Here is an 11,742-nt window from a genome sequence, read left to right on the forward strand (position 1 = left end):
TATATATATAAGTGAGAAGACAAACAGATATAGAGATCGATAGACAGATAGATAAATAGATAATATTATTCTTTTATTTGTTTCAGTCATTTGACTGCGGCCATGCTGGAGTACCGCCTTTAGTCGAACAAATCTGACCCAGGACTTATTCTTTATAAGCCAAGTATTTATGTATTTATTCTATCAGTGTATTTTGCCGAACCGCTGCTTACAGGAATGCAAAAACGCCAATATCGGTTGTCAAGTGATGGGGGAGGGACAGACACAGACACACAAAGATTTCTATTTATATATATATATATATGTATATATGTCTACCAGATCTACTCACAAGGCTTCGGTCGTCCCGAGGCTATAGCAGAAGACACTTGCCCCAGGTGCCATGCAGTGGGACTGAAACCGGAACCATGTGGTTGGTAAGCAAGCTACTTACCACACAACCACCCCTGTACCTATTTACGTTAAAAAGAGTTGCTTTTCTCGAGCATTCAAAATGTAACATACAATCACTAGCCCCAGTTTGCATTTGGAATAAATCAGCTTCCCATAGATTCATAGTTTTAATATTAGAAATAAATAAATATGCACCGAAGTAAAAGCTATATACCTGAATGGTGAATTTTATTTCCACATTTACATTAAGTGCAGGGGAGACGGTACATTTGTTTCCATTTATTTTCACCCTCATTTGTCTATATCTTATATTGAAATACTCACAAAAGTAAAGATTTCTATTTTCTGAACAAAATAACAATATTCTGCTAAAAAAGTTAAGGTAAAATGAATTGCCATTTAGTTAACATTTCTGCATTATTTAGATCATCTTAGCTCCAAAACGTAATGTAAATCACGGTGTGATTTGAATATTAGATTCTAAGATAAGATATAGAACTTAATGCAGTAGTGTAGCTTGCCGGATGTTCAAATGTTTCTGTATGTGAAACGATTTGCAACTTCACTAATACTCACAAAGTTGCAAAATGTTTTTGTTCCACTTTAAACATAAGTGCTTCTGCACAAATCCGTACTTATCACACTAAAATAACATTAAATGTCTCACATTTCATTTGCTGTATTCCATTGGGTATTCTAAATGCATTCGGAAGGAAATCATTTGCATATTAGAAAAATATTTTCACTTCATTCACTTCAAAATCTGGAGAAAGTGTTGCTACAATAGCAAGCTTTGCACTCGAAATATCATAGCTAATCTTTCCAGCTATATTTGTAACATTTCGATATATTCTTTCTAATTTGTAATTTCATATGCATTTATTGATTTTGTCAGATACATTGCGGTATTTCTTCTTTTAGTTTATTCATACTGACGTCAAACTTGTATTGCAATAGAATAAAGTAGACATAATGTAGCCAAAAGGCCATGAACTGCTAATTCTTTAAAATGTTATACCAGTGAAAGTAACAGAAGTTTATAGAACATTTTGATTTCAGAAACGAACCGTTATAACTTTTTATGATGCTTAGATATATTTGACTGACTTAACCACAAGGTACTACTGGCATTTTACTCAAAATATTTCTACGAACGAAAAACAGTCAACATTTAAAATCGAATGACCTATATATCACGAGTTTTTTGATTTGATATACTACAGAATTCTCCTACGCCATCGTGTTAAATGTTATGTATAAACACACTTTTATTTTCAATAAAATATGAATTACTAAGGACAAAAGTTTTAGCGAGAGTGTTTAATGTGTGTATATACATACATACATACATACATACATACATACATTAGAATAAAATTAGTGCAATGATTCACGATAGTTCATCAGATAAATGGTATATCATTTGGAGAAATTCCAACTTGCAGTTTCAGCTTCATGTATATGTTATCAAATTTATAGTCTAGATTGTTTTGAAAATATACTATAGCCTTCAGCCATTCCATGCGTAATGCTCACTTATCAATTGTGGACCGGCTAAAGAAATCCGGAATAGATAATTTTAACTATACACAACAGAATATGCAGAACAGAATTTTGAGAGCACTGGATTGAATGGAAGAAGAAACGATTATTCTGTGTTGTTAAATAATAATCTTATTTCATATGCAATACTAAACTGTCTAACGGGAAAACCATTTGTTTCCACTATATATGTGTGAATCTAATGCGCTGAAACTTGGCTGAACATACCTATTGTAATGGAAACTATTAGTTTGTAAGGTGGATGCGCTTTTCTGACACTTCATGAAAACATCTTATGATAGTCATATGATATCGATATATGTCAATACTCACATGTGTGTCTGTGTCCGTGTGCACATACCATAAAACCACAAAATGAAGGAAGTGCGACGGATGGTTTAATACGCAGACGAGATTACAGACCACATACGTCTTAAATATAACTTGCAGTCTAGTCGCACAGGAGATATTTTATATTTAAAACCATAACAATAGAACTATTTCAATATTTGAATTATGAATAAAAACCAAATCCTGGCGTGAATCACGTCCTCCCTTGAAGTTATTTAATTTTCTTGTAGTAATTAATCTTTTGATAAATTATAGGTGAATCATTTTCTCAAAACGGATTTTGATATGAAAGCAATAATTATGTATTTTAAATAATAATAGTGACATATTTCTACAGATGCTACATTGCGAAATTAATATGATCGCATATATTTAATAAGATCGCATATAACATACTCCGTCAAACACGGAGCAAGAGATACCCAAAGCGTTGAAAATTAATTTCGAAAATACAAAAGTAATTGCAACGATAAAAGGAAAAAGATTAAGATCCATTGCAGTCCTCATTATTAATTACAGTTTGTTTTTTTCTTTGTTTCAGTGATGACAAAAAATTTGTATCAAAAGCAAACAGAACGATGATTCAAAAGCAGTCCAAGGAATTTAGAAAAATAATAAATAAAAAGAATTATACATTTTGGTCTTCTAAGAAACTATAACTTACTACAGATTTTATATCTTAGATTTTGAAAAAACAAATAACAAAAAAAAAGTACATAAAGCTTGAGAAAAAACTGAAACATAGTTGCCTTGGATTTGTGTGTTAAATAGAATTTTTATATCTCGATAGATTCATTATACTAATATTAAACACACGCACTGAACCTATTTGGATTCTATATTATTCCTTTGTTTAAATATTTAGCTTTCATTAAGTATATCGCTAATGACAAAGAAATTATTTTAACAACCGTAACTTATTGATAGATTAAACAAATGAGTAATCAAATAATAGATTGGTTACCCGGTTCAGTAACCAACCATTAAACGAGTAAAATGTGCGATAAAACTAATACAAGTTTTTATATTAGCATGAAGAAACCCCCGAGATAAACTAAAAAGTATTACGAATGCGTCATCTTGGTCGTAGTTTTTCTATTAACCATTGTAAGTAAGATTAACATTTGTAATAGATAACTAGAATTGATTTTAGTTTCACATTCAGTTCGCTCAGCACAATAAATATTAAATAGAACTCAGCATGCTTTATAATATAAATATGATGTATAAGAGCAAGAGATTTAAAAAGTAAACATTTTTTTATTTTGCGTAAAATTACTTATACGTTTCAAATTTAAATTTTATTCAAACGGTGAGGTGTGAAAAAAAATTGCAAAAATACTTTTTCAAAAAGTATTTTGTTTTAAACTTTAACAGTATAACGTGAAAATTGAAGACTTTTTGGATACATTTCTATTAAAAACTCAAACGTGACGTAGGGACCTATATTTTCACTACTTTGAGTTTTACATGTTTGTCTCGGTTTGAGCGACATACAACAGGTTTTCTCATGCACCGTCATGCATTTGTGGCTATGCTGAAGTTATGTGAGGGATTAAATCAGCTACTTTACATCAATGTGAATGTAATTGATGCTGAAACAGCTTTTACCTACTGCCTTGTAATTATAGGTTCTTACTAACCATTCTTGCGAATAGACGTGAAACTTTCCTACATATAGCGGCTATAACGTTCATTATTTATATTGGGTACATATATTTTTTTCAGTCGTTTCTAAGTGTAGTAATTCGTGAATGTATTTATATCTAGAGCTACATATGGCTGTTGACGATTGTTATATCAGTGTTAATAGATACGCTTAAACCAAACTACTTAAATATTACGCCAAAATATACATTAATCCTTTTCATGTTTATTTTGATTTTTTGTTAACCGAAACTCTGCCTTCAGTCAGGGATATTTTTATCCTAGATCAGATTCTTTTTACGAAAAAATATAAATATGACTATATAGGCGTATGAGTGGCTGTGTGGTAAGTAGCCTGCTTACCTATCATATGGTTCTGGGTTCAGTTCCACTGCGTGGCACCTTGGGTAAGTGTATTCTACTATAGCCTCGGGCGGACCAAAGCCTTGTGAGTTAATTTGGTAGACAGAAACTAAAAGAAGCCCGTCGTATAAATGTATATATATATATATATATATGCGTGTGTGTATGTTTGTGTGTCTGTGTTTATCCTCCCAACATCACTTGACCACCGATGCTGGTGTGTTTACGTCCCCGTACCTTAGCGGTTCGGCAGAATGACCGATAGACTAAGTACTAGGCTTACCAAGAATAAGTCCTGGGGTCGATTTTCTCGACTAGAGGAGGTGATCCAGCATGGCCACAATCAAATGACTGAAGCAAGTAAAAGAGTAAAACGAGTATGTTAATAACAAAATTCCAGCATGGATGGATATTCTCAATAATTTCAGTTCAAATATCGCACATATTTTGATGCGTAAGAAGCCATACAGTCGCCCCAGAGTTTTTCGAGCGTGCGTTTAAACATGTTTTTTTCAAATGTAATTTAAAGTAAGCTCTGTGCCCAAAATGTTACCAGTGAAATTATAATTCATAATTATTAATAATACTTTTTAAAGTAAATCTTTGGCAAACACTTTGATTAACTAGGAAATTGCTATTAGTTTATACTACCTTTTCACAATAATTTACATCAACTCACCTCTTGCAGATGGTTTAGTGCTGAAATACCGATGTTACAATGATACATTTTATACATATGTAAATATTTCAGTGAAGAATTATAAAAATAAATTGATTGTTTTATTATTGAAATCAAACGACTTAAAATTAAAACGAATATTCAGTTAGAACAGTGACAGCGTGAAACGCAAAAGATCTGCGGCTATATTTAAATTTCCATGGATATAGAATAGTTTTGTGGAAATTACAATTGCAGATCTTGGCGAGGTTGTTAACATTGAGCTGCAAGAAATATCTATACATGATTCGGAAATTAAATTTACCAAATTGAATTATCACGACGTCAAAATACCTTGAGAAATGACTAGTGAAAAAACATAATTGAGTATTTCACTGTTTGACGCGTCATTTCTCAAATAGATTGAAGTAGGTTGGTTAAGTGCCATTTGATCAAGCAATAAATATGTTACTACCTGTAAAATGATTTCTACGCACGCTCGCTAAAAGTGCTCATGGCCGAGCTTGAAAATAGATTCTGGGATCAATGTGTTTATTCAAGGAGTGTTGTCTAATATATAAATGGATAACTCTTTATATTAATTTCCCCACAGTAACGTCCGTACGATAAGCTAAGAGGTACAAATTGTGCGCAAGTGTAATATCAGTAGATATTGACACGTACATAGTTAGATAATACTATTTTTCTCTCAATTTATGAACTTTTTCTCCATGCTCAGATGTAAATGTTTTTTCCACCTGCAGGCATATAATAATTCTACATCGTTCATCATTCAAGATCGTACTCCGTACAAATACTGTTGTGTTTATCTAACATACCTTCAGTATTAATACACAAAGTTCATGGTGACGCAGGGAGCCTGTCGGCTACACTACATTAAGTTGCACGTCTGAAAAATATGAGGATTTGTGATGCAAGTAAGGAAAAGATAAATCCATTAAAAGGCATTCGAACATTAATAAGAATATTTTATTGTGATCGTTTTAATAATATACACGTAGATGAATAAGGTTTCAAGGTTGTTCAAGTGTTGTTTTGAGAGTATTATGCTTTGAAATAGCATAATTTACATTACAAGCAATGGCACTTTAAATAGTATAAGCCAAATAAATGACTTTAAATAAATATTGTCACATGGACTTGAGAAAACCACATATAGCATTGCTGTACATATTTGAAATATATTATTAGAAAAGTACATTACATTGTAAAAGATCTGAAAGATTTTGCGAGAGGCAAACATAATAATAACAATAATGAGATATAAGAACCAAAGAATGCAACTTTATTCTTAATGATTATGAACCGTCTTTTAGTACATTTAGAAGGTATACTTCCTAAATATGTGGCACAAGAGTGATCTTGTTTTTGTGTTTTTCAAATAGTTGATTGTAGTACTATAATAATTACGTAGTTTAATGGATTCATATTTTTCAAGCGAGAAAGGAAAAACAAACATTACTCATAAGGTAATTACGCAGAAATTAAAGAGTTTAGCATTATAAAATCCTTTATATCTCATGTAAAAGCTCACATTAGCCATGAGATTTTCAAAACCTGAGATATCTTAATAATTAAACGAATGTAAATGGAACATTTAAAATAATATAATATGATTATTTCATTCTTTTATTTTTTTTATATGTTTCAGCCTTGAAGCTACGGCCATGCTGGGATACCACTGCCAGTGTAATCACCTTTTAATTGGCCAATTATATGGATTTGCTTTTAGTGAAGGAGCGATTTCGATACCGCTGCCTTCTTTTGAGTTTCCTGCCTTGATATTGGTTCATCTGCGAACTTGCTTAGCAAGAGGTCAAGTTGTTTCTTGAAAACATCTACCCCACTCCATGGAGATCTCTCAGATAGTTTGGCAAGGAGTTATATTAGTTGTGGGCTCTTGAATCCCATGCTATTGCAGTACATGGTCCTCGGCTTAGATGACACACTGGGACTCTTGGAACAGTGTAGTGACGTCCATTACCAGGTCTGGAATAACTTTCAATTCCAAAGTTTGGTGCCAGCCCCTCCACTATCTTCCACATATATCGCAGCATACATCTCCCGTCTTCGCTCCAAGGAGTAGAGCAGTGGCTCTTTTAGTCTCTCCCAGTAGCTCAGCTGTTCCACTGATACGATCTTCATCGTGGAGTATCGCTGACCTGCTATCAATCCTACTGTGTCAGGTGATGGCTGAGGACAAACGTCCTCCATAGGACCAGCATAGTTTCCTGGTCCCTTATTCTGAAGGTTCTCAGAATTCATCCAGCCATTCGCCTGCACAATGTAACCATCTTGGTGACATGCATGTGAAACGGGGTATTGTTACTCATTTCAACCCCAAGATAACGCACCGTATGTGATTCTAGGATTGCTGTTTCTTTTGATCCAAAGTCTCGTTGTTGTGACTTCTGACCACCAATTCGCTGGTAGCGGAAGGCTTGGAATTTGCATGAATTAAACTGCATGTTGTTTTCTCAGACTATTTTTATATGGTATCTAGGTCGTTTTGCAAAAGATTAGCATCAGAAGGTTCCTTGACTGCTTGTGATACATTCGTGTCGTCGGCTGCTACAGCCTGGCTTCTGTCTTTTATGATGTCATGCAACCACTCTCCAATATTTCCAGCTACGCCGAGTGTCCGTAGTTTCTGACATATCATCCCATGATCAACCTTATCAAAGCCTTTGCAAACGCAAGGTATGTTACATCTACATTTGAGCGATTCATTAGTTGTTTCAACACCCAGTCATTGCTGCTGTGTAAGGCAGCTTCTGCCTGAGTGAAAGCCATGCTAGGTGTCAGGAAGCAAATCATTATCTTCAAGGAACGTGATTAGTTTCTACTTCAAAAAGCACTCCATGACTTTGCTGACGTGGGAAGTTAGAAAGACTGGTCTATAATACTTAGCGTCTGTTCTGCTATCTCCCTAATGGACAGAGCATATAATGCCTTCCTTTAACTTTTTGGGACGTCTCCCTGCGAGAATGATCTGGAAGGGAATCTGAAGTGGTCTACCTAGAGCCCATTTGCATTTCTTATAGAGTATTACTGGGAATCCATCAGAGTTTGTTGCTGAGAACTCATCAAAAATAGCTACGCTCAAGTGTCCCATTGGGCCGGTGTAGGCCCGCTTGTATTGCACATTCACTATTTCGCCGATCTTCTGGGGACCTGCAGTCAGTAAGCCATTTTCTCCAAGTAGTGGCCCTATTTCATACTATAGCGAATGAGATTCTTTTGCATATCTATAGAAGGCTTTAGGGTTTGTCTTAATATTTTTGACAGCACTGGCATCCTTTTCTGCCCTCTCTTTTTCATGCGAGCGTTTGAGTTCATTTTCGATGTCGATCAATGTTCAGATGAAGTAGGATCGTTTGTTATCCTTTAGTTTCCCGTTTAGACGATTTGACATTTTTGCCCGTCGTCTCATTAGAATACTGCTATCACTGGGCGGTATATTTTTCTGCCGGCTAGGCATTCTTTCTGGTTCAATCTTACTGCAGATATCAAACATGATTGTCATAAAGTGTTGTAACTTTAGGTCAATATATTCTATAGAGACTGGCAGATCATTTATGTTCCATGAATTCTTTCTCGATACCCTTCTGTGAAAATTCAGGCTGGGGAGGTGTTGGGTGCCTCTAGTAGCCTCCATGTCTGTAGTCTTCTACGGAACATACATTTTTTGTTCTATTAAGTTCTGGTTCGGGAGAATCGCCGGTGTCGTCCTAACATTATGGATGAGCACCGTGTTGTTTGTGAAACAGAGGTCCAGGACATGTTTTCCTCTTGTTGCGTGGAGCACTATTTGCTCAATAAAAAGCATGTTAGTAAGGTGAAGCAGATATTCTGCATGCTTCAGGCCATGCAGTGACATGCCTAAGAGAATGTGACCTCAGGCCATTTGGCATAAGGCAGGTTGAAATCCACCAAAAGAAGTATGTGCAGGTTGTCATCCAAGTTGGTAAATACTTATTTCATTCCTTGAAGGCTCTCTTCAAATGATATCTTGTACACATTACTAGTCTTCATCTGTTTGACGTGTGCCACCAGAGTGTTACAGACTGAGATATTATTATCATTAATTTCTGTACAATTTATATCATATAAACAACAGAGATTATTATTGTTATTTATTTAATAAAACAAGAAACAACATATGAAATAGATTAGCATATAGAACAAAATCGTAACTAAATGAGTTATTTTGCATGATGCAAACAATTTGGTATAATATTGTAATAGAAGATGATGTTCTATCCTTTCTCATAAACAGACAAAACATTCTTTTTTTAAGAAGAATCTTGTAAAATAATGTGTTCACAATACTTTAAAATTACTTCGTCACAAGAAATGTAATAGATTTCTCAAAAAAGTAATCACTTTTTTTTTAATTATGAAAATATCACAAGGGTCCTTTCAATAATATTTCTAGTTGAAATTAGTTGTGATAAATTCATTTTAATAACATCCTAGAAATTAATTAGATTTCCATGTGTTTCTCTTAAATAGGTTTTCAGAAAAAGTAGTTATTTCATCGGTGGAGGGGATTGTCGAACTGACAAAAATTAAACAGAAAGTGTCTCATATGTGGACTGATCGATAAGTATCCGGATTGTTGCTATCGTAACGAAGCTAAAGCTCACAGAGTGAAGTCGCTAGGCACAGGTTGACCTTGAATTCTGCTGTACAGGCGCACTGAGTTTCAACGTTCTAGTTCACTTCCTCTGTTAACAGCAAAGCTTGGAAGGCGTGTAGCGTGTAATCGTCGCATTGACCATAACCGAAATTTCAGCAGAAAATCTGCACCAGACTTTTCCAAAGGCTTGGTGATACCTGCTAGAAGCCAACTCAAATGTTTCAAAAGGTTTTCATCGTCCTCGACATAATCTAGATCTTGAACAACTGAAAATCGACTGTCTTTTGGGTCAGCTGAAAGCATAAATTTGGCAGACACGTGTCTCATACCGAAATCTTCAGTGATAATGGACTGAACTAATCTGCATATCCTTTCATAACTAGCGGATGATGATTCAACGATTTCCTTTCACTTCTCCACGCAAATCTGCAATGTCTTTCTCAGTTCTGCTGGTTGCGAGTCTCCCAGAACGTTCGTCAATGTCGCCATTTTTTTCGACCGTCTTGGAAACATCTGACCCACTCGTACACTTGCGTGCGACTCATACACTCCTCTCCCTACACTTTCTGCAACTTTGAGTTGGCATCTAAGCAGTTATCACCATGACAACTTTCTCTGTCGTGGTCAATGCAACGATCGCACGTTACTCACCTTCCTTCCAAGCATTGCTATAAACAGGGGATGTGAGCAAGAACGTTAACTCTTACTGCACATGCACAGCAGTATTTAATGTTAATCTGTGCAAAGCGACTTCTTTCTGGGTACTTTCGCTTCGTTACCGTGGCAACAATCCATATACTTATTGAACAGATCTCGTATATCATGAGGTATAAGCCGCGCCAAAATTATTTCGAAACGATTGGAAGTTGCTATCTGTACAATCATTCAGTGTACAAATAGTTTTGTAACCGGGAAGTACTTTGCACAAAGTACTTGAGCACAGTGTGGAGGCGCGTCGTCTGGTGGTTAGGATGACGGCACCATCATCGTATGATTGTGGATTCGATTCCTGAACCGGGCGACGCGTTTTGTTCTTAAGCAAAACATTTCATTTCACGTTGCTCCAGTCCACTCAGCTGGCAAAAAATGAGTAACGCTGCGATGGACTAGCGTCCCGTCCAGCTGCGGAACACATACGCCATTGAAACCGGGAAACCGGGCTCGTGAGCCTGGCTAGGCTTTTAAAAGTGCGCATTTATTATATTTTATATATTTTATTTGAGCACAGTAATTATTCAAACTTGGAGTATTATGATCAATGATTAATACTGACTTTTTATTCCGAATGTGGTGTTATATGGCGGAGTTGTGAAGTTGATGTGTGTTTTCAGCACAATCTTTTCCCCTAAGATTTCTGCTAGTAACTACTTATCTAAGTCCTGTTTAGCGAAGTACAAAGTTCATGAAGTACAATTGTCGAGGTTGTTTTTATGTTGAAACACGTTCTTGGTTTATTGGACCTGCTCGACATGTCCGAGAATTATTTAGAGAGCAGTATCTTTATTAATGTATGAATGTACGCCAAAATAGAATGAATAACATAAAAGAAAATTCTACAACACAACTACAGTAAATATGTGAATATATGTAATTGTTTCATCTTACGGTATTCCACTATTCATGATATTAAGTTTCTTTTCTTCGACGTACATATTTCTGAACATACATATCTTGGCTGCAGTATATCAGTATATTGTATTTGACAAGAGAGAAATACGGCACTATAATTGGTTTTGCTGGTGTCCATATACTCACTAACAATCACACACGCTCACACATATATCAACCTATGCATTTATCTGGAGACAGATTGTTTAATTGATAGCTAACATCACACATATATACTCATATATGTACATACACAGACCCACAAACCCATACGTGATCTGAAGGATCTCCATTGGCAAGGGTGACAAGTATCTAGTTTTCCAAAATGAAATAAAATATTTGTTGAATTAGAGCGTGTGTGAGTGAGTGTCCCAATGACATGTAGTCTTAATGTAATCATCAATTACTACCTGTCGAAAGTAATACACAATGATTGAATCAACACTAAGCAATATTCGACTATACTAAGTCAGTCTCTCTCTCTCTCTCTCTCTCTCTCTCTCTATCTATATATATA

Source organism: Octopus bimaculoides, chromosome 15, assembly GCF_001194135.2.
Source record: "Octopus bimaculoides isolate UCB-OBI-ISO-001 chromosome 15, ASM119413v2, whole genome shotgun sequence".
NCBI lineage: Eukaryota > Metazoa > Mollusca > Cephalopoda > Octopoda > Octopodidae > Octopus > Octopus bimaculoides.